Raw genomic sequence first — 23,578 nt, forward strand, 5'->3', positions numbered from 1 at the left:
TTCTGAGGATTAGAACTCAAGTCCTCAGGCTCAGTGGCAGGCACCTTTATCCACTGAACTACTTTGTTGGACTGCATTTTTTTTTTTCTAAAATTGAAAGCTGGTAATGGGCACACGTTATAAAAGAGGACTATTTTCTAGCTCTGTTACAGACTTCATTTTTGGTGGTGGGTAAGTACATAAAAATGTATTTGACAGTGGAAGTGTAAAATCCAGTGTGAAGCCCTACAGCTGTTCTAACTGTGTAGAAGTTCATTGAGACTTTGGCTGGCCCCCAAGGGTGGGAGTGTCCATGGGCACACCTGTACACACACTCACACACACACACACACACACACACACACACACACACACAAACGCAGAGAGAGAAAGAAGCACAAATAAGTGTTTCAGTCTCCATAACAAATCGATGGTCCCTTTCCCTCTGTGGTGGATTCAGACGAGTGATTGACCACACAGAGACGCTTACCTTGGGTCTGATGCTCCTCTGCATCTTACTTATTCAAGTGTGACCTGGAGGAAATGATCTGACTCTCCGTCTACGAACTAGGGTAGTCATCCCTATGTCGGGGACAACACAGTGCTGGAGCAGATACCTAGCACCAGCCAAAGGGGAAGGGAGCCCGTGAGGTGGTTGGCAGGTAAAGGCTCTTGCTGTACAAGCTGACAACCCGAGCCTGAGCCCTAGAGGCCATGGAAGGCTGGAAGCAGAGAATCCGTTCCAAAGAGCTGTCCTCTTGCTCTCCACACAAGTGCCATGGCACACGCACCCCATCTCCCCCCATCATCCACACATATGGTAAGGGTAAATGAACTTTTACAAGTGGCCAAATGGTTCATTGGGTGAAGGCGCCTGACCCAAGTTCAATCCCTGGGACCCACATGACAGAAGAAGCAAGGCCACTCCACAATTGTCCTCTGATATCTACATGATGTCAAGACACTCAAATGTGTGCTTGCAAATGTGTGTAATCAAATCATTTTTAGAGCTGGAGTGATGGCTCAGTGGTTAAGAGCACCACCTGCTCTACCAGAGGGCCCAGGTTCAATTCCCAGCACTCACACGGCAACTCACAACTGTCTGTAACTCCAAGATCTGACATCCTCACACAGACATACATGCAGGTAAAACACCAACGCACATAAAATAAAGATAAATAAATTGTTTAAAAAAATAATTTTTAGGTAGAATACAGGATGGATGGGCAGATGGACCAATATATGGAAGGAGGGAATGAAACAAGTCTCAAGAACTCAAAATTCAGAGCAAGTTCTACCCATGCCTGAAGGTGAGATGGTAGGGTACCCTACCAAAGAGTGACTTCATGCTCTAGGCAAAGCAGGGAACTAAGGTCACATTACTGTTCATTCTGCTCAGATGCCCAGGCTCTGTGCTCATGTGTGAGCTCCTTGTGTGTCTCTGAAGAAAAATGGGGGTAAGTCAGCAGTCCCACATTTTTGTTCGTTTTTAGAGACAAGCTTTTCTGTGTAGCCCTGGCTGTCCTGGAATTCGCTCTGTAGACCAGGCGGGAGCATCCCCGTTTTCATGAGTTCCCCTTCGGCAGAAGAAGGCTGAGCACATGGCAGGGAGAAAGACCATGGGAGCAAGCCCAGGCCGAGCAGAAGCATCTGGTCCCTGAGCAGATAAGAGACGGGTCAGCTCTCCTCTCCCCTGATAGGCAGCTGCCATTGCCGAGACTTGCCGAGGAGCCCCAGAAGTGCCTTGAGCAACACATTCTTCACCCCCACCCCACCCCCACCCTGGAGATAGTTTCATGGAGCCGAGGCTGGTGTTGAACCGGGTGTGTAGCCCAGGGTGATCCTCCTGCCCCCACCTCCTACGTACTGGGACAAAGGTGCCACGGCTGCACCTAGCCCCTCGCTTTCCGGTCCCCCTCCACCTCCACTGGCTTTTCCTCCACTGGCTTCCAGATGAAGCCAGAGCCTCAGCTGGTGTCCTCAGGCACACCTCCAGGAGCTGTCCTGTTCGGTTCACTTAGTCAGCTTTCCCAGTTCTCTAGTCCCAGCCTCCATCCCAAACTCCCACCGCGCACGTCCCCACTGGACGGCACGTGACACTCGCTGCTCTAAACCCTGGAACCCCTCTGTCCCATCTTTTGTGTTTTGAGCGTCCATTAACTGGGGTCTGCTGAGTGACCCAAGCTGTAAACATCCACACCATTCTTTCTCAACTTCTCCGATCCCAGTCGATACAGCAGTCTGCAAGGCATCCTGGCGCCACTTCTTCCAAAATGCTTCTGGAATCTGGCCCTTCCACTTGCTGCTCAGGCATTCCTACCTAACACTTGGACTGGTGCAGTAGTCCCTGTCTGCAGCCAGCATCTCTAACCTGTGCTCCCCACAGCTCCCGCACGCAGTCTTTCTTTCTTTCTTTCTTTCTTTTTTTCTTTTTGGTTTTTCGAGACAGGGTTTCTCTGTGTAGATTTGTGCCTTTCCTAGATCTCGCTCTGTAGACCAGGCTGGCCTTGAACTCACAAAGATCCGCCTGCCTGTACCTCCCGAGTGCTGGGATTGAAGGCGTGAGCCACCACCACCCCAGCCCAAGCAGTCTTTCAAAACCTTCCGGAATGCACATGCATCCTTCACTTCTTAGAAACCTCAAACCCCTTACCACTACAGGATAAAATCCAGAGCTACCGAAATTTCAGAATCATTAAGCTCTAGCTTGAAATATGGCAAGTAGACCATTAGAAAAAAAAAATTAAAAAAAAAAAAAAAAAAAGGCAAAGGCTGCCGTGGTGTAGGGCTGAGCCCCAAATTCTCTCTCTAGCCTTGTAATCTCTTCCCCAACACGGAAGCATCTAGACTTGGGGACACCGAGTGTGCCCAGCATTGGCCTGTTTGCTTAGCTCATAGGCTTCTGTCTGCCTAAAACCCGTCCCTCACCCATCTCCGCCACTCGAGAAGTGCCCTGTACCCTTCAAGGCCCGCTGGAATGCCACCTGTAAAGAACCTCGGCTCCCTGCTGACATGCGAGGGAGGACCCAGATTCTGCCAAGTGCCCATATTTCAGGGCCCTGTTTTCGGCTGACAGAAGCTTGCTCTTTGAGGCTGCCCGGAGGACAGCCGCCAACCATTCCTAATAAAGGTCACAGAGCAGAAAAGGCAGAGCTACCAAGTGAACCAAATCCTACTAGGCAACCAGCCTATGCATGTCTTCACTCGGGATACCAAACCCCAACACCATGGTAGGGTGGCGAGCTTCCAAGACACAAGAGAGGCAAGGGCAGAGGCAGGCCAGGAAGGCAGGATCAATCCTGAGGGGACTGTGCCAGCAGGAGGATCTGAATGAGGCCCAAAGGAAATTTTTGGTTCCGGGTCAGAGTCTAACTGTGCAGCCCAGGCTGGTCTTGAACCTGTTCTATACCTTAGGATGGCCATGCAAAAACCTTCCTTACCACCTCCCAAGATGAAGTTCCAGGGATACCACCGTGCTCAGCCTAAGAGCAAATTATGTATTTTGACTTTGAGACGGGTCATGCTGGCCCCAAACTCCGGGTCTTCCTACCTCCCGCACCCAAGTGCTGAGATCACAGCACAGAGCACTATGTTGAAGGCTCTAAAATAAACACTGAACACATATGGGGCAGGTGTGGTGGGCACACCCTCAGTCCCAGCACTCAGGGCAGAGGCAGGCAGAGTTCTGTGAGCTGGACGCCAGCCTGGTCTACATAGGGAGTTCCAGGTTAGTCGGGGCTGTAGAGTAAGTCCTTGTCTCGAAATACACAAACAACATACATACATGAATTACAGTACCTATCACCACATGTGTATTCAGGTTCTAGTATCCTATGCTGGAGCACAGGCAGATAAGGGTTAACAGTAATTTATTGTACACTTCAAACTTGTTAAAGGGTTTTAATCCAAACCAGAAGCTGAGTTCTAAGCATTTGGGGTCTGGGGACACGTAAGTGGGAAGTCATTAAAAGGTTCTTGTAAATAAACCCCTGAAGCATTCCAAGCACAGCGGCATGGTTCCCTGGGCTATGCTCCCAATTATTTGGAGGCTAAAACAGAATTGGTAGTTCAATGCTAGCTTGAGCTACACAGCAAAGTACTATCTCAAAACAAGTAACAGGAAACCTCTCTCAATATTTTATTTTTAAATTATTTTATTTGTTATCATTTCATTTGTTTATTTATTTGTTTATTCATTTATTCATTTACTTATTTATTTTTGAGACAGGGTTTCTCTGTGTAGCAGCCCTTGCTGTCTTGGAACTCACTCTGTAGCCCAGGCTGGCCTCGAACTCACAGAGACCCGCCTGCCTCTGCCTCCCAAGTGCTGGGATTAAAGGTGTGCGCCACCACTGCCAAATGAAACTTCTCTTTTCACTTTTTATTTGTGTATGTGTGTAGGGGGTGCATATTGTGTGTGCGAAGAGAGGTGCATTTACCTCACTTAATGTGTGGCGATCAGGACTACTTGAGGAGGGGGTCTTCTCCCACTCCTTCATCCTGTGGGTTTGGGGGTTCAAACCCTGCCATCAGGCTTGCCAGGTGCCAGGTCAGAAAATTCCTAAGACCCAAGCGGGGATGGAAGATGAAGTTAGTTCTGTGTGGGGACATTTCTCTCTGGATTCTACTGAGTCAGGACCTCTGAAGTCTTGGGCACAGGAAGCTGAGCCCGGGGTAAATGCTGTCATGTTAGGAATGTGGGAGAGTGGACAGCAGCAAACATCTATACTTAAGGAGGAGGTGAAGAAGAGGCCACCTAGGGAGGGAGACAGACAGCAAGGGTGTCAGAGGGATAACAGTTCACAAGGCCGCCTGAGTGCTGGGCCAGGATCCCTCCCTCCAATAGACCTCTAAGTATTGGGTGGACTAACTTGCCCTTCAGAGGCCCACCCCAGGACACATTCCTCCTTTAGATATGCTAACAGAGGCCAAAGGGTAAAGGTCGAGGCTTGCTCTGCGGCACAGCCTTTGTGTCTCTCTCAATTGGTTGCATATCTTTGCTCTGACCCATTATGTTCTGATTCACACGTGAGCTATCTCCATTTCAGTTTCTGGGAAGAAGACTCTACCCTGACTTCCCATGATGACATGGGGTGTGACCACATACATAGCCAAGTAGACCAGGAGCCGGGTTCAAACAGGAGCCCTGCCTGGGCACTCTGGCCGTAGCACTTACGCCTCCCTGTTCTTGTCTATACAGCAGGGTAATCTAAATTGCCTGCTAGGTGGAGGTGGTCTAACATGTCCAGTTTATAATACATGCAGTTAATTCTACATTTACTGCTTCACTTCAGGCCCTGTTCCACAGCTATGGCGTGATGCAGGTTACGATGGCTGAGCAGGAAATCACAGAAATTGAGGATGGCCCTGGCCTACACAGTGAGAGCCTGTCAAAGGAAGGAAGGAAGGAAGGAGGGAGGGAGGGAGGGAGGGAGGGAGGGAGGGAGGGGGGAGGGAGGGAAGAAAGGAGGGAGGAAAGAAAGGAGGGAGGGAAGGAAGGAAGGAGGGAGGGAAGGAGGGAAAGTGTGGCTTGATTGACTCACTGACTGGTTGCAATGCTAGGCCTCTTACACGCTAGATAAGCATTCTATCATTGAACCAGTCCTTTATCTTTACAAAGGCTATTATTATTTTTTAAAATTGGTATGTGTTTATGTGGTATGTGGGGGGGGGCTATGCTTATGTATGCATGTGTGCGTGTGTCAGTATTTACATCCATGTGAGTGGGGAGGCCAGAGAAGGATGCTGGATATCTTCTTCTGTCTCTACTTTATTCCCTTGTGACAGGATCCCTCACTGAACCTGAAGCTACCATTTTGGCTAGGATTGCTGGCCTTCGAGCACCCCACAGCACCTTATCTTTGACCCTTAATTCTGGGGTCACAGTCATGTGAAGCCTTGCCTAGGTTTTTTATTTTGGTTTGTTTGTTTTTCAAGCCAGAATTTCTCTGTGTAGCCCTGGCTGTCCTGGAACTCACTCTGTAGACCAGGCTGGCTTCGAACTCAGGAGATCTTCCTGCCTCTGCCTCCAGGCTAGCCTAGCTTTTATGTGTGCATGAAGCATTCAAACTCAGGTCCCCACGCTCACACAGCAGGTACCCCTTACCAGTGAGCCACGTCCCCAGCCCTACAATGACAAGTTCTTTCTCTGTCTTTTCCTTTTGTGTTATGTTGAGACAGGGTCTCATGTAGTTCAGGCTAGCCTTGAACTCACTATGTAAGAGAAGATGACTTTGAACTCCTGATCTTCTTGCCTCTACCTGTCTGAACACTGGGATTGCACAGTGCTAGGATTATAAGTATGCAATACCATGCACTCTGTGTGTGTGTGTGTGTGTGTGTGTGTGTGTGTGTGTGTGTGTGTGTGTGAGAGAGAGAGAGAGAGAGAGAGAGAGAGAGAGAGAGAGAGGGAGGGAGGGAGGGAGGGAGAGAGATGGTGTTATTAGGTACCCTAGGCTGATCTTGAATTCCAAATGGTGGGATTATAGGTATGTGCCACCAGGCCAGACATCAGTGATTCTGAAACTGAGCTGAGACCTATAGGACTTTGCCTAGGCAGGACTCAACCCTCTTTGTCTTGTACCTCTATACAAAGAATTTATCTTACATAACTGGGCATGGTGATGGATGCCTACGAACTCATCATTCAAGCAGTAAGGGCAGAGGACCAGAGATTTAAGGTCATCTTCAGCTATATATGAAGCCAAAACCAACGTGGGCTACAAGAGACGCTGTGTCAAAAGATAAAAACAAGCCGGGCGGTGGTGGTGGTGCACGCCTTTAATCCCAGCACTTGGGAGGCAGAGGCAGGTGGATCTCTGTGAGTTCGAGGCCAGCCTGGGCTACAGAGTGAGTTCCAGGAAAGGTGCAAAGCTATACAGAGAAACCCTGTCTCGAAAAACCAAAAAAAAAAAAAAAAAAAAAAGATAAAAACAAATAAATCCAATCAGTTTATGGACCTCTGGGAGATCAAGTACCAGGTAAACACATGAGTCCCAGACAGACAGAGATACCGAGTAAGACCCTGTCTCAAAAACAAACAAACAAACCCACAATTAACTGGGTCTGTAAACTGCTTCTTGGCGGGATGTTCTATCCATCCCATATCGGAAATTCCCAAAGGGCCAGCCCCCTCCTAAACTGAATATAATTATTCTCAAATCAACAATCTATTGAGTCAGGCCTCTTCATCATAACAATTGTCTTATTATCAGAGGGCAACTAGAGCTTCCTAATTTATTAATGTATTCTCTCATTTGCAGTTACCCCTAAGCTCTCCACAGCATGAATAATTGAGAATTCACAAACTTCTGGGGTTGGGCTAGGACAGATGAAAAGAGAAGGGAGCCAAGCATGGTGACTCATGACTGCAGCCCCAGCCTTTGGAAGATGAAGTCTGAAGGATCAGCAGTTCAAGGCCATCCTCTGCTGCGTAGGAGTTCAAGGCCAGCCTGGGACACATGAGACCCTGTCTCCGAAAGGAAAGAAAAGACCCATAGTCCCATCACTCAGGAGGCTGTGGCAACAGGATTATCCCATGTTCCAGCCTAAACGACAGAGTAAGACTTGAAGGAGGGAGGGAGAGGAGAGGAAAACAGAAGAAAAGGGGCTGAAGATACAACCCAGTGGCTAAGAGCATTTGCTGCTATTGTAGAGGATCAGAGTTCAGTTCCCGGCACCCACATGGGAGCTGGCAACCGCCTCTAGCTCCTGTTCCAGTGGATCCAGCACCTTCTTCTGGCCTTTTTTTACATGGTATCTGCATACATGTGAACGTGCAAACATGCACACACAGAGATAAAAATAAAATCAACTGTAGGTTGGCTATGGTGGCACATGCATGCCTTAGTCCCAGAAATGAGGAAGCAGAGGGTCCAGCCTGGTCTACATAGTGAGGCCTTACCTAAAAAATGTGTCCGTGAGTACATGTTCCAGCCTTCATTTGTTGGGAGATAGGCAGTGAAGAGCCTGCCTCATAAACATAAGACCCACGGAGATATGTACCTGTAAATACTATATTTTAAAAAATACTTCATATATCACAAATGTATTTTAATATATATTTAAGGTTGACTATGAGAAGACATACATTTAAACAGAAAATAGGCTTAGTCCCGATTAGTTCTCAGCAAACTCAGCCCCTAGAAGACTTTTAATGATCAAATGTATTGTTTTGTTACCCTCATTTTACAGGTAAGTACACCAACGCTCAGAGAGGTGAGCCGAACTACCCAGTTCACACAGCCAGCAAGAGGTGGAGACAGCACTTGGACCCAGATCATAGAACCCAAGATTAGGATTGAATGATCTAACTAAGTGGATCAGAACTGGCAGCAGCCAGCATCAGGACACAAAGGAGGGAAGCTTACTGTTGTTCCTAGGCCCAAGGAGAAGCCAGAGGAAGTGAGTGAGTCCCCAGACCCAGGCTGAGGCACAGAGTGACAACAGCCTGCAGGCTGCCGGGACTCTCTGGCACAGGAATAAAAGACATGGGAAGGGAAATTCCTCCAGGAAGAGAACACATTTTTGAGGAATTTGTGTTTTTGTTGGGTCATCTCTGATTTCAGACCCTTGGTATCTTCCTTGAGTCACAGAGATCATCTTGAAAGAGATAAGAGGTGGAGCCAGGGGGGCGGTCTTTCTCTCTCCTCTGCTGGGGCTGGCTTTGGGGAAGGGGGCTTTCTGCCCTGCAAGTCTGGCCACCACACAGCTCCTCTTTTTCTGACCAAGAGGTAGTACTTCCACTGCCTGGCTTCCTCATTCTCCCCTGCAGCTCATCAAAAGCAAATGATGACATTAGGGCCTGGAGAGGAGGTTAAGAGCATTTGTCGATCCTGCAGAGGACCCATGTTCAGTTCCCGCACCCACATGGTGGTTCACAACCATCTGTGACTCCAGTTCCAGGGGGACTGTGGAATGTGTCTGCTGTGGGATATCTTTCTGTGTGCTGTGAATATGTGTTGCTCTGATTGGTTGATAAATAAAGCTGCATTGGCCTATGGCAGGGCAGATAAAGTTAGGCAGTACATTCAAACTGAAGAGGAGATGAAGAAGGGTGGAGTCAGGGAGGAGCCAGCTCACTGCCCAAGGAGCAATAAGATGCCAGTTGACTGGTAATACCACAGCCACATGGCAACATATAGATTAATAGAAATAGGTCGAGTTAAGTTTTAAGAGCTAGCTCCCAAGAAGCTTGACCCATCGGCCATGCAGTTTGTAAATAATATAAGCCTCTGTGTGTTTACTTGGGACCAAGTGGTTGCAGGACGTGGGTGGGAGAGATTCTTTGATTCCTCCCAACTTCGGGCCAGGCAGGACTGGAGAAACTTCTGGCTACAGGGATCCTATGACTTCTGATCCCAGGGATCAGGCAAACATATATGATGCATGGTGCATAGAAATGTATGCAGGCGGGTGATGGTGGCACATGCTTTTAATCCCAGCACTTGGGAGGCAGAGCTAAGCAGATCTCTGTGAGTTCAAGGCCAGCCTGGGCTACAGAGTGAGTTCTAGGAAAGGCACAGAGCTACACAGAGAAACCCTGTCTTGAAAAACCAAAAACAACAATAATAATAGTATTAACAAATGCTTAACAAAAAATTCAGTATACAAGCAACTCAGCATTTTCAGATCTCCTATGGAAGGCTTGTAATGGGACACCCCAAGATTTGATTACCAGCCCCACCACTTTTGAGCTTGGATAGGGGACTCAGCCTCAGCTGCTTCATCTGTAGAATAGGACTATCCATTTCGGCCTATAAGTCAAATGCTGAGTGAGGAAAGGGGGGTAAGGATCATGGCATGCAGTGGGCATTCCATGGGCAGCTAGCTGCTCCTGTGTGCCAGGCACTGCTGGTGGCTGAAATCAAAAACCATGTCTAGGTTCTCTGTGAGCTACTGAGGGAGAAAGAGAACTGTTGAATCAATATGATGACATGCCTCTTGGAGGTGGACTTTTCTGTCCCACCAGCCAGTTCCCAAATGACCACACAGAGACTTAATAATTATAAATGCTTGACCTTTAGCTTAGGCTTGTTAACTTAAATTAACCCATTTCTATTAATCTATATGCTGCACAAAACTTGTTTACCTCATATATGTACTTTCCACCCTGCTTACTCTACATCTTATGGTCTCTCAGTCTCCACCCTTCTCCTCCCCAGCATTCTCTCTGTCCTGAAAATCCTGCCCAGCCACCGGCCAATCAGCTTTTTATTAATAATGAGAGCAACACATCTTCATAGTGTACAGAAGGATTATTCCACAGCAGCCTCTTACTGTAGAAGCTGATTTTTCCCCCGTTTTTCAAGACAAGGTTTCTCTGTATAGGCCTGGCTGTCCTGGATCTCACTCTGTAGACCAGGCTGGCCTTGAACTCACAGAGATCTGCCTGCCTCTGCCTCCCAAGTGCTGGAATTAGAGGTGTGCACCATCACCACCGGGCTCAGAAGCTGATTCTTAAGGCAATAGACAAAGATGGTTCTGGAAGAGAGAATGGGTGCAGGGACAGGCTCAGAAGGGTCTACAGCAATGGTTCTCAACCTGTAGGCCTCAGCCCCTGTGGCAGAACTCTATCTCCAAAAATATTTACAATTCATACAGCAAAATTATAGTTATGAAGTAGCAATAAAAATAATTTATGAGCGGGGCAATGGTGGCACATGCTTTTAATCCCAGCACTCGGGAGGCAGAGGCAGGCAGATCTCTGTGAGTTTGAGGCCAGCCTGGTCTACAGAGCGAGATCCTGGACAGACACCAAAGCTACACAGAGAAACCCTGTCTCGAAAAACAAACAAATTATGGTTGAGGGGGTCATACATTAGGAAGGCTGAGAAGCACTGCTCTAGAGGCGGTTGACAGTTGTAGATGGCAGGGGGGACAGGACATTTTCTTCAGTGGTGTAGCCACTGGTGAGTTGTACACTCTCCTCTCTCCCCACCCATGTTCCTGTGAGCAGCTCTGCTGAAACTCATTAGGGCACTTAGTTGATTGGTTTCTCTTTTTCTTTTCTTGTTTTTGTTTTGGTTTTCGAGACAGGATTTATCCGTGTAGCTTTGGATCCTGTCCTGGATCTCGCTCTGTAGACCAGGCTGGCCTCGAACTCACAGAGATCCACCTGGCTCTGCCTCCCGAGTGCTGGGATTAAAGGCATGCGCCACCACCTCCTGGCAGCTGATTGGTTTTTGTCAATTTGATACAAACCTGGATATATCTGAGAAGAGAGGGGACCTCAACTGAGAAGATGCCTATAGGACTGGCCTGTGGACAAGTCTATATCACTGGGACAGTGCCACCCCTGGGCGGGTGGTCCTGGGATGTGTAAGAAAGCAGGCTGAGTGCTCTCTCCTCCAGCCGAGCAAGATGCCCAAAGGTAAGAAGGCCAAAAGGAAGAAGGTGGCCCCAGCCCCCGCTGTGGTGAAGAAACAGGAGGCCAAAAAGGTGGTGAATCCTTTGTTTGAGAAAAGGCCTAAGAACTTCGGCATTGGGCAGGACATCCAGCCCAAAAGAGATCTCACACGCTTCGTCAAATGGCCCCGCTACATTAGGCTGCAGCGGCAGAGGGCCATTCTCTATAAACGGCTCAAGGTACCTCCTGCCATTAACCAGTTCACACAGGCCCTGGACCGGCCAACAGCTACCCAGCTGCTTAAGCTTGCTCACAAGCACAGGCCAGAGACAAAGCAGGAGAAGAAGCAAAGGCTGCTGGCCCATGCTGAGGAGAAAGCTGCTGGCAAAGGGGACGTCCCGACTAAGAGACCACCTGTCCTCCGAGCGGGGGTCAGTACAGTCACCACCTTGGTGGAGAACAAGAAGGCTCAGCTGGTGGTCATTGCCCACGATGTAGACCCCATTGAGCTGGTGGTCTTCCTGCCTGCCCTGTGCCGAAAGATGGGGGTCCCCTACTGCCTCATCAAGGGAAAGGCCAGGCTGGGGCGGCTGGTCCACAGGAAGACATGCACCACTGTTGCCTTCACACAGGTTAACTCGGAAGACAAGGGTGCTCTGGCTAAGCTGGTGGAAGCCGTTAGGACCAATTACAACGACAGATATGATGAGATCCGCTGCCACTGGGGAGGCAACGTCCTGGGTCCTAAATCTGTGGCTCGGATTGCCAAGCTGGAAAAGGCAAAGGCCAAAGAACTCGCCACTACATTGGGTTAAATGTACACTGCTAAGTTTTCTGTACATAAATATAATTACAAACTTAAGAAAGAAAGAAAGAAAGAAAGAAAGGAAGGAAGGAAGGAAGGAAGGAAGGAAGGAAGGAAGGAAGGAAGAAAGAAAGAAAGAAAGAAGAAAGAGAGTAAGAGAAAGAAAGAAAGAAAGAAAGAAAGGAAGGAAGGAAGAAAGAAAGAAAGAAAGAAAGAAAGAAAGAAAGAAAGAAAGAAAGAAAGAAAGAAAGAAAGAAGAAATGAAAGAAAGCAGGCTGAGGAAGCCCTGAGGATCAAGCCAGGAGGCAGCGTTCCTCCAACGTCTCTGCTTCAGTTCCTGCAATATGTACGGTGCCTGCTCTGTGGTCCTTTCCTCCAGCTTGTGGTAAAAAGACAACTGAGGCTGTGGTCAGTCACTTAAGGTCACAGAGCTGAGGGGAAACCCTTCAGGAAATCTGTACTTCAAGCTTATATTAATAATCTTACTTCCTCTCATTTATTTATCCCTTCCAAGGCAGGAAATAGATCCTTAATATATATATATAATATATATACACACACATATATGTGTGTGTGTATATATTATATGTGTGTGTATATATGTACACATATGTGCTCATGTGTTATATGCTTGTGCACACGCGGGGGGTGGGGGTGCATGCACATATGGACATCAGGTTTCTTCTTCTGTAGCTCCTCACATTTTCTTTTTTAATTTCTTTTTCTTGTTTGAGACAGGTTCGCAAAATGTAGCCCTGCCTGACCTGAAACTACGTAACCCAGGCTGGCCTTGAACCCACAGAAATCTGCCTGCTTCTGCCTCCCAAGTGCTGGAATTAAAGGCGAGTGCCAACTACATCTGGCTCCATCTTTATTATTATTGTTGTTATTATTTTACTTTTAATTACATGTATATATGCGTGCCTGTGTGTGGGTTTAAACACGTGAGCCTATGGATTCCAGAAGAGGGAATTAGATGCCCTGGGCTAGAGTTACAGGTGGTTGTGAATCACCTGATGTGGGTGCTGGCAGCTGAACTCAGATCTTCTGCACGAACAAAAAGTGCTCTACAAGGCCGAGCGCCTCTGCGGCTTCCCCACCGTGTCTTCTTAGCCGGACCTCTCACTGGTCCTGCAGGCCATCAGTTTGGCCCGGCTGGATGGCCAGTGAACACCAGGAACCCTTCTGTCTCCCGCCTCTGCGGGGCTGAAATTGTAAGTGTGCCCCACACGTGTGTTTGTGCCCATTTTTTAAAAACAGAAATATTATCTCATTTTATTTCCTCAGAGGTCCTATACAATTATCTTCATTTTGTGGCTAAAGAAACAGAGACTCAAGAGTCACTTAGGATCTTCCATGGGGATAAAACCAATAGAGAAGATCACAGCATACCTGTGGGGTTGGCAGGGTTTCGAGGTTGAGGCCAGCCTAGGCTACATGTCAACAGCTGGTCATAATAAATAAATAAATAGTTGTTATTTGTTATATGATATATGTCAATACATATAAACTTGTTTTTAAAATAGCAGGAACAGAGCCTGTAAAGTTCTCAGTACAATACTGAGGATGTTACAAATGAAGTAAATAGACAAACAAACAAACAAATAAATAATAAATGATAGCCAATACATTGCAGATTGAATGTAGAGACAGATGCAGGAGGACTGTGAGTTCCAGGCTAGCCTAGGCTAAATAGACTGTCTCAAAAAGATAAATAAGCCGGGCGTGGTGGCGCACGCCTTTAATCCCAGCACTCGGGAGGCAGAGCCAGGCGGATCTCTGTGAGTTCGAGGCCAGCCTGGGCTACCAAGTGAGCTCCAGGAAAGGCGCAAAGCTACACAGAGAAACCCTGTCTCGAAAAAACCAAAAAAAAAAAAAAAAAAAAAAAAAGATAAATAAAATAAAATTGATGGGCTGGTAAGATGGCCCCTTGGGTAAAAGCACGTTCCACACAAGCCTGATGAACCTTTGGTTGAAGGAGAGAACCTCAGAACTCACAAGCATCTATGACACCCACATGCACAGTTACATGGCCACAGCACACAGACACAATCCTAAGACAGCAGAGACAGGAGAGAGGAGTCCTGTGTCCTGTCTTTATGCCCGATGTCCTGTGCAGGCCCCCCTTTCTGTAAATGAGTTTGTTCAATGTACTTTGAGTAAAGAAAGCTTCCTGTGGCTTCTGGGACGTTTCTTCCTCACTATGATCTCCCTTGCTTACTGGACATCGTGAAGGTTGTAAGGAATACATGGTAATTACCATGGTGTGACCAGGGAGCTCACACAGCCCTGACTCTTGAATCCCAGGTCATAAACCTTACTAAGGTAGCTTGGATAAGACCTTAGGTCCTGGAAGCTTCCTCCTTCCTCCTCTATAAGATGCTGGCTGGGGCTGGTGGACAGCTCACCAGGCACTTGCTGCTAAGCCTGATGACCCGAGTTTTATCCCTGCTATGGTGGAGAAGAGAACTGACTCTCAAAAGCTGTCCTTGGACCTCCACATGTGTGCCAACATCATGAACAAAAGAAGTAAATAAATAGTGTAATAATTTGTTTTCAGTGCTGGATGTTAACATTCATGAAGCTATTTGTCATGATAGCTAGGACACAGTCTGGTAAGTGCTCCGGACCAAGCTCAGGATGCCACAGATGAAAAGCATCATGGTGAGGTTCATCTGATGGTCTTGGGTCTTCTTAGCAGTTAGGACTTGAAGTGTTGGAGGACATTGTGTGTGTGTGTGTGTGTGTGTGTGTGTGTGTGTGTGTGAAGGCCAGAGGTTGACATCTGTTGTCTTTCCAGATGGCTCTTCATCATTCTTTGAAGATAAGGTCTCTCACTGATTGTCTAGGCTAACAGGTCAGCAGGCTCTGGGGATACACCTGTCTCCATCCATCCTGCACAAAGGTTACAGAGACCAGGCCCTGCTCTCTTATGTGGGGTGCTGGGATCCAAACTCACGTCCTGATGCTGCACAGCAGGCACTTAATCCACTGAGCCACCCCCTCCCCTGGAAGGTTGAACATTAAAGGAAATACTTTAAAGGGGCAGAGAGTTGGGAGGGACAGACAAGGACATAGGATGAACGGTCCCCAAGATCCAGATGGCCGCACATGGCTGCGCTGGGGAGAGAATGGTCCCACCCTGCCCTGCCCCTCCCACATGTATCTGGGAAATGTCAGTGAGATGCTCGGCTGGAAAACACTGAAGAACGCTACAATACCCAGAGAGGGAATTACAAATACTTCTGAAATGCATCCCAAATCTCCTATCTCAGCAGCCTGTGCCAAACCCCTGCCGAACAGCGCCGCTCTGTTCTTCCTTCTCTCCACCCTGGCACCATTACTAATCAGAACTTCCTCTCCTGCTCAAGTGGTCGACTCCAGGCCTCCAGTTCCAGTCTCGGGAAGCCTTTACACAAAGAAGCAAGCTGATAAACCCAACCACATTCATGCCATTCCTCTCTCTCTCTCTCTCTCTCTCTCTCTCTCTCTCTCTCTCTCTCTCTGAAAAAAAAAAGAAAAGAAAAGAAAACAACTAAATGTCCCAACTGCAGAAGACCCAGTAACTGAACCAACCTTCTACTGGAATGTTATTCATAGTTCTCTTTAGAGTGTTGTATCATAGTATATAGACTACTTTGTTTTTGTTTAATTTAGTGTGTGTGTGTGTGTGTGTGTGTGTGTGTGTGTGTGTGTGTGTGTGTGTGTGTGTGTGTGTGTACTCCAGTGAAAGCATACATGTGGAGATCAGAGGGCAACTTTCAGGAGTCAGATCTCCCCTCCCACCTCAGGAAGTCAGGGTCTCTCTCATTTCTTCTCACTGTATATTCTGGGCTAGCTGACCAGAAAGCTTACATATGATTCTCCTGTTTCCACATTCCATCTTGTAGAAATTACAGATGTGCAATGCATCCAGCTTTTTTTTTTTTTTTTTTTTTTTTTGGTTTTGGTTTTTCAAGACAGGGTTTCTCTGTGTAGCTTTGCGCCTTTCCTGGAACTCACTTAGTAGTCCAGGCTGGCTTCGAACTGACAGAGATCCGCCTGCCTCTGCCTCCTGAGTGCTGGGATTAAAGGCGTGCCCCACCACCGCCCGGTGCACCCGGCTTTTTAATGTGGACTTGGGGAATTGAACTCAGGTCTTCAAGTTTTTACTTACTGGTCCATCTTACAAGCCCCATTTTATTTCTTTTTGTTTTGTGAGCTGGGGGCGGGGGGTCCTCTCTATGTAGATCAGGTTGGCCTTGAATTCAGAGGTCCACCTACCTCTGCCCCCAAGTGCTGAGATTAAAGATGTGTACCACTACATCTGGCCCCATTTTATCTTTTGAGGTAGGGTCTCATGTAGCCTAGGCTAACCTCAAACTTATGTTTAAGTGTGTGTGTTTATGAGTGTATGGCTGCACATGTGTGCTTATGCATGGGAGAGCAGAGGACAGCCTTGGGTATCATCCACAGAAACATCATCCATGTCCCTTGACACAGGGTCTCTCATTAGCCTGGAGCTCACCAAGCTCTCCTTAGGCTAGAATGGCTGGCCAGCGAGCCTCAGTGCTGGGATTGCAAGCATGCAACATGCCAAGGTTTTCCCAAGGTTTCTGGGGATCAAACTCAAATCCCCATGTTTGGGTGGCAAGAACTTTAGTGACTGAGTCCCTACTACTCAATGGGGTTATTTTGTTTTGTGTTGTTTGTTTTGTTTCTGACTTTGAATTTTGGATTTTCTTTTCATCTAACAAGTGCTGGGATTACAAGTGAGAACCAGCACACAGTTTATGTGGTGCTAGCGATGGAGTCCAGGACTTCATTCATACTAGATAAATACTGTACCAACTGAGCCTTAGCCTCAGCCCTAGATCTATTTTTTTATAGTATTGTGTGTGTGTGTGTGTGTGTGTGTGTGTGTGTGTGTGTGTGTATATAATATATATGTGTGTTTCATTTTTAATTATGTGTACGTGTGTGTGTGTGTGTGTGTGTGTGTGTGTGTGTGTGTGTGTGTCAGGGTATATGCATGTGGCTGCAGGTGCCTTCAGAGGCCAGAGGTGTCAGATCCCCTGGAGTTAGACACAGGCACTTGGAACAGAAGTAGGGTCCTCGAGAAGATCAGTGCATGCCTGTAACCACTGTCAATCTCTCCAGCTCTGATGATCTATATTTTGAAAGAACAATTAAAGCAGCCATGAGGGCTGGGAGCAGAGCTCAGCACATGTCTGCGGCCATAACACTGAACATACCCAATCTTGTCTGAACATTTGCTCAGCAAGAGTGAGGCCCTGCGTTCCGTCCAAAAGAACAAATGGGTGGGTGATAATAAGAACTACCATGGACTTGAAATAGGGTCATGGTTACCAGTGTGTGTTCTGGATGTGGACTTGGTTTGATTCCCAGATGTACGAAGTACCAGCTGTGTGGCCTTGCTGAGTGTCTGTGTCTCTCTGCTTACGTTGGACATCAGAAAAAAGACAACAAAAACACAATCTCATGCCATAGCCAGGCCCCCTGCCTGCTTTATCTGCTTGGTTTGCGGTGCTGGGAATGGAAGCCAGGGTCTCACAGTGCCAGGTAGGTCCTCCACCTCCTGCTCCTGCCTGGTTCCAATTCCGGTTCTGTTGTTTTTTAGCAGCTGTCCAATCTGAGAGAGTTGGGTAGTCCTTCTGTCCCTTGCCTGCTTTCTCATCTGTAAACAGGATATCCCACACAAGCATTTGAGGGTGAGAAGCTTTTGTTTTCTGTGTGTGTGTGTGTGTGTGTGTGTGTGTGTGTGTGTGTGTGTGTGTGTGTATACCACACATATTTGGGTGCCCTCCAGAAGTGGGTATCAGATTCCTGGGTGGAAGTTACAGGCATTTGTGAGCTGACTGACATGGGTTCTGGGAACAGAACTTCAGTCCTCCATAAGAGCAGTTCACTCCCTTCTGCTGAGCCATCTCTCCAGCCCCCCAGCCTCCATCTCTCCAGCCCCCCTCTCTCCAGCCCTGCTCCAGCCTCCATCTCCCCAGCCCCCTCTCCCCAGCCCCCCTCTCTCCAGCCCCCCTCTTCCCAGCTCCCTCTTCCCAGCTCCCTCTCCCCAGACCCCCTCTCCCCAGACCCCCACTCCCCAGACCCCCTCTCTCCAGCCCCCTCTCTCCAGCCCCCTCTTCCCAGCTCCCTCTCTCCAGACCCCCTCTCCCCAGGCCCCTCTTCCCAGCTCCCTCTCCCCAGACCCCTCTCCCCAGTCCCCCCTCCCCAGACCCCCTCTCCCCAGCCCCCCTCTCTCCAGTCCCCCCTCCCCAGCCCCCCTCTCCCCAGCCCCCCTCTTCCCAGCTCCCTCTCCCCAGCCCCCCTCCAGCCCCCCTCTCTCCAGCCCCCTCTTCCCAGCCCCCTCTTCCCAGCCCCCCTCTCCCCAGGCCCCTCTCCCCAGGCCCCTCTCCCCAGGCGCCCCCTCTCCAGCCCCCTCTCTCCAGCCCCCCTCTCCAGCCCCCTCTCCCCAGCCCCTCTCCCCAGCCCCCCTCTCCAGCCCCCTCTCCCCAGCCCCTCTCCCCAGCCCCCCTCTCCAGCCCCCTCTCTCCAGCCCCCCTCTCCCCAGACCCCCTCTCCCCAGACCCCCTCTCCCCAGACCCCCTCTCCCCAGACCCCCTCTCCCCAGCCCCCCTCTCCCCAGACCACCTCTCCCCAGACCCCCTCTCCCCAGACCCCTCTCCCCAGGCCCCTCTCCCCAGGCCCCTCTCCCGAGACCCCCTCTCTCCAGACCCCTCTCCCCAGTCCCCCCTCCCCAGACCCCCTCTCTCCAGCCCCCCTCTCCAGCCCCCTCTCTCCAGCCCCTTCTCCCCAGCCCCTCTCCCCAGCCCCCCTCTCCCTAGGTTCCCTCTCCCCAGACCCCTCTCCCCAGACCCCCTCTCCCCAGACCCCTCTCCCCAGGTTCCCTCTCCCCAGCCCCCCTCTCTCCAGCCCCCCTCTCCCCAGCCCCCCTCTCTCCAGCCCCCCCTCCAGCCCCCCTCTCCCCAGACCCCCTCTCCCCAGCCCCCTCTCCCCAGACCCCCTCTCCCCAGGTTCCCTCTCCCTTCTTGTGCTTTGCTGTGTTTAAAGACAGGATCTCATGTAGCTGTGGGTTGTCTTCGAGCTTTCTATGTAGCCAAGGATGACTTTGAACTCCTAATCCTCCAGAGCCTCCCTCTCCAGTCCTGGGATTACAAGTCTGAGCCACCACCCCCAGCTCCCTCTTCCTCTGAACGGAAACAGCTGGAGCTCCCTTCGGTCTGGTTGGAAAACACTAAGCAGAACTCAGAACAGTCACACAGAAGCAGCTCCTACAGAAAATCCCTTGCCAGTGTGCAGAGGGCCCCTGAAGGAGCGTCCCCAGCGCCCACGTTATTATTCAACAACAGCCCAAGTTAGAAAGGGTCACAGAGGGGCAGCCATCTGCTGAACCACAACCTACTTCACTTCCCATCTTGATTCTCCCCCTGGTAAACTCTGTCACTACTACCAACTGAACCCTGAAAGGGACTTGGGGTACAAAGATGGTTGACCAATCTGGTACTTCTCTTGAGCCTGTCAGGGTCTCATGTAGTCCAGGCTGGCCTTGAACTTGCTGGTATTTGCGAATGACCTTCAACATTCTGATTCTTGGGTGGTCTCTATCTTCTAAGTCCTGGAATTACTGACGAGTGTCATCTGGTCTGGCCTATCGGTGCCCACAGCTCTCTGCACAGAACAGAATTGGGGTAATTCATATGACACACTATACTTTTTAAAAAGTGTGTATGTATTATGCTGGTCTCAGACTCCAGGATTCATGCCATCTTTTCCCACTTCGGCCTCCTAGGTAGCTGGGACTATAGGTTTGTGTCATGTGCTCAACTTTGAGGACCTACCTTAGAAAGTCCTTTCTCCTCACTAAATGACTTCAGTTTCATATAAACCCTGGAGAGTCGGCCGGGGCCTGCGATCTAAACCCTGGGAGGTTGACACAGGCCTGTTTGGGATTCATAGAGTTCCAAGCCATCCTGGGCTACAGAGGGAGACCTTGTCTCAGAAAGCCAAACAAACACCCTAAAGGAGAAGCCGGTGGGGTGCGGCGGGGCTGGAAAGACACTGTGGTGAGGAGTGTCTGCATTGCTCTTACGGAGGGACCCAAGTTCGGATCCCAGGACTTTGGGAAGTCCACAGCTGCCTGTAACTCCATCCAGCTCCAGGAGAGCTGATGCCCAATTCTGGCCTCCACAGGCACCTGCACTCATGTCTGCACACCCACACACATGTATAATTAACTTTTTAATCTTAAAATTAAAAAAGAAAACAGAGCAAGCAAATGAACAAAAAAAGAAGAAAAATAAATAATTTTCAGCGGGGGTTAGGGATCTGGCTGCAGACGAAGTGCTGACCTAGCATAGGAGAAGCCCTGAGCTTGATCCCCAGCCAAGTGCAAGGATGAGAGGCGTGTGGCACCACACCAGACTTGCTTGCTAATTTGAATGCGTGGATGCTTAAGGCTGCCTGTTAGGTAGCGGGCCACAGGGCAACAGTCCCTAAAACGAATCGTTTTCAGGCAGGTGTATGCAAAGAAACCAAACTCAGTGGTGGGGAGAAGGTTGCAACGAGCCATGCATCACTCTCCAGTCCCCAAGAGAGCGCCTGCTTGCAGGTGACTCAGTGGGAGGAAAGGGCTAGCCTGTGACCCTCAGCTGAGACACTCTCAGAGAACATTTGTCCACCAAGTTATTCACCTTCCCCATGACTAATTCCCAGAAATTTGCATTTCAAAGACCAAGAAAATTTCCCCCAAAAATTTGGAGACCAAGAAGTAAGGTTATTGCCAAGTAAGGCTATTAGGGAAAGAACCTAATAAGTAAGCATGTGTTCTGTATGTGTGTCTCCTTTAGTAAGGCTATTAGGGAAAGAACCTGAGATGTGAGCACATGATCTGTATGTCTGTCTCCTTTAGTAAGGCTATTAGGGAAAGAACCTGACATGTGAGCACATGATCTGTATGTGTGTCTCCTTTAGTAAGGCTATTAGGGAAAGAACCTGAGATGTGAGCACGTATTCTGTATGTGTGTCTCCTCTGGCAGGGGCTTAGAGCAAAGAGAAGCACACTAAGTGAAATGAATTTGCTATTCTTTGAAAACTCAGGGGGCTGGAGAGATGGCTCACTGGTTAAGAGCACTTGTTGCTTTTGCAGTGGACCAGGGTTCAGTTCCCAGCACCCACAACCATCTGTGACTCAGATGTCAGGGCATCTGTGACCTTCTGTCCTCTAAGCGCCAGGTGAACATGTGGTGGAAACATACAAACACTTATAGACATAAAATAAAATAAATACAAACTTATAAGAGAAGAAGAGATTCACACACACAAACCCTCTGGGGCCCACAAGGTGATCACAGGGGTTAAAAGCACTTGCTACACAAATGTGACAACCCAGATTTGATCCCTGGCATCCATGATAGAAAAAGAAGTGGCTTCGGAAAGTTGTCCTCTGACCTCCACATAGGCACCATGGCATGGGCGTGCCCATACTCACAGACAGACAGACAGACAGACAGACACACACACACACACACACACACACACACACACACACAGAGAGATACAATAAAATAAGATTAAAAATTTAAAAACCACCTTTAGACTGGGAGGCATGGCTTGTAAGCTCAGCACTTGGGAGGTAGAGGAAGGAGGACAGAGATTTTAAAAACTTTTTATTCATTATTTGTATTTATGTGGGCATGTGTGTGACAGCCTGTGTGCAAAGGTCAGAGAACAGCTTTGGGGAGTTGGTTTTCTCCTTCAACCTTAACACGGGTTCCAGCAACAGAACTCAAGTCTTTAGGCTTGGGAGGCAAGCCTTTCTACCCAATGAACATCTGGCCCCAGGATCAGGAATCTCAAGGTCATCTTTGGCTACATAGGAAGTTCAAGGCCAGCCTGGGGTGCATAGGACCCCATCTCAAAATGCATAACAAACAAAACACATCCATTTGATTTGATGAAAACTGATTTGAAATCACAGTCTTCCACTGGGGCTTTGACTGTTCATGCTAGCACCTTTCTGAACTTCTTCAGAGACAAAGGGTTTACGTGTGTGTGTGTGTGTGTGTGTGTGTGTGTGTGTGTGTGTGTATTATTTGGGTGTGTTGTGCATGGGGATGCGTGTGCAGGTGTGTGCACCCACGAGGAAAATGTTATGTTGGGTGTCTTCCTCTATTGCTCTCTGCCCTGCTCCCTTGAGACAGTGTCTTACTGAACCCGGAGCCAGCAGTGTGTTGGAGACGGTGTCTGACTAGTGACTCTCTTGTCTCTGCCCTGCCCAGTGCCGGAGTCACAGGTGTGCACTGGGCTAGGTCTGGCTTTGCGCATGGATGCTGGAGATATGAACTCAGGTCCTCATACCTGTGTAGCATCCCGCTCACACAGTGAGAAATCCCCAGAGGTACATAACACAGGCTGGCCTTGAACTCAGAGATCTGCCTGTCTCTGCCTCCCAAGTGCTGGGATTAAAAGCGTGCGCCAGCAGGCCTGGCTTTCTCTCAGTATTTTAAGAACATACTTTTATCATGTATTAGGATTTTGTGTGTGTGTGTGTGTGTGTGTGTGTGTGTGTGTGTGAGCACATGTGCCGAGGCACACATATGGAGATCAGAGAACAACTTTGTAGCGCCAGTTCTTCCTACCATGTGGGTTCTGAGAATCAAACTCAGGTCATCAGGATTGACAGCAAGCTCCCTACCTACTGAGCCATTTTGTTACTCTCAGTAACATTTTACTAATATTAATACTATTATTATATTAATAATATATTATTATAGATTATCTATAACAACTAATATTAATATTAGTAAATTATAGTAAAATATTAGTTAATTAGTAAAATATTAGTTAATTTATACATTGTTGCTCAACATTCCATTATACACCCATATTAAATGGACATCAGAGGCAGGCAGGTCTCTGTGAGTTCGAGGACAGCCTTGTCTATATAGAAAAACCCTATCTTTTAAAATAAAATAATCTTGGCTGGGCATGTTGGCACATGCCTTTAATCCTAGCACTTGGGAAGCAGAGGCAGATGGATCTCTGTGAGTTCAAAGCCAGCCTGGGCTACAAAGCGAGTTCCTGGACAGCTAGGACTGTTAAACAGAGAAACCCTGTCTTGAAAAAAATAAAATAAAATAAAATCATTTCTTTAACCTATCAATGTAGAAAATCTGAAAGAACATCCCTGTAGTTAATGAATAACTATAGGCAACATTGGAGGATACAAAGCTAATACACCAAGCAAGGCCTGCAATCCCAGCATTCAGGAAGAAGAGACAAGAAGCTTGTTGCAAGTTCAAGGTCAGTCTGGAACTCACAAGATGGCATACAACATTTGAAACCCCAAACACTGGAGCTGCTGAGGGAGGAGTGAGACTTTTAGGCTAGCCTGGGCTACATGGCAAACTTGTCTTTAAAAGGGGTGGGTGTGC

At 48.5% G+C, this 23,578-nt stretch overlaps 1 protein-coding gene and 1 pseudogene across 1 annotated transcript in view; one reads left to right on the forward strand and one right to left on the reverse strand.

The window, feature by feature from the left end:
- Ccnd3 (cyclin D3) overlaps nt 1-23,578 on the reverse strand; it is an 87,115-nt gene that overhangs the window by 18,173 nt on the left and 45,364 nt on the right. The gene's annotated exons all lie outside the window — the stretch shown is intronic.
- On the forward strand, nt 11,341-12,212 carry LOC102921789 (large ribosomal subunit protein eL8 pseudogene; annotated as a pseudogene).

Source organism: Peromyscus maniculatus, chromosome 21 (assembly GCF_049852395.1).
Source record: "Peromyscus maniculatus bairdii isolate BWxNUB_F1_BW_parent chromosome 21, HU_Pman_BW_mat_3.1, whole genome shotgun sequence".
NCBI lineage: Eukaryota > Metazoa > Chordata > Mammalia > Rodentia > Cricetidae > Peromyscus > Peromyscus maniculatus.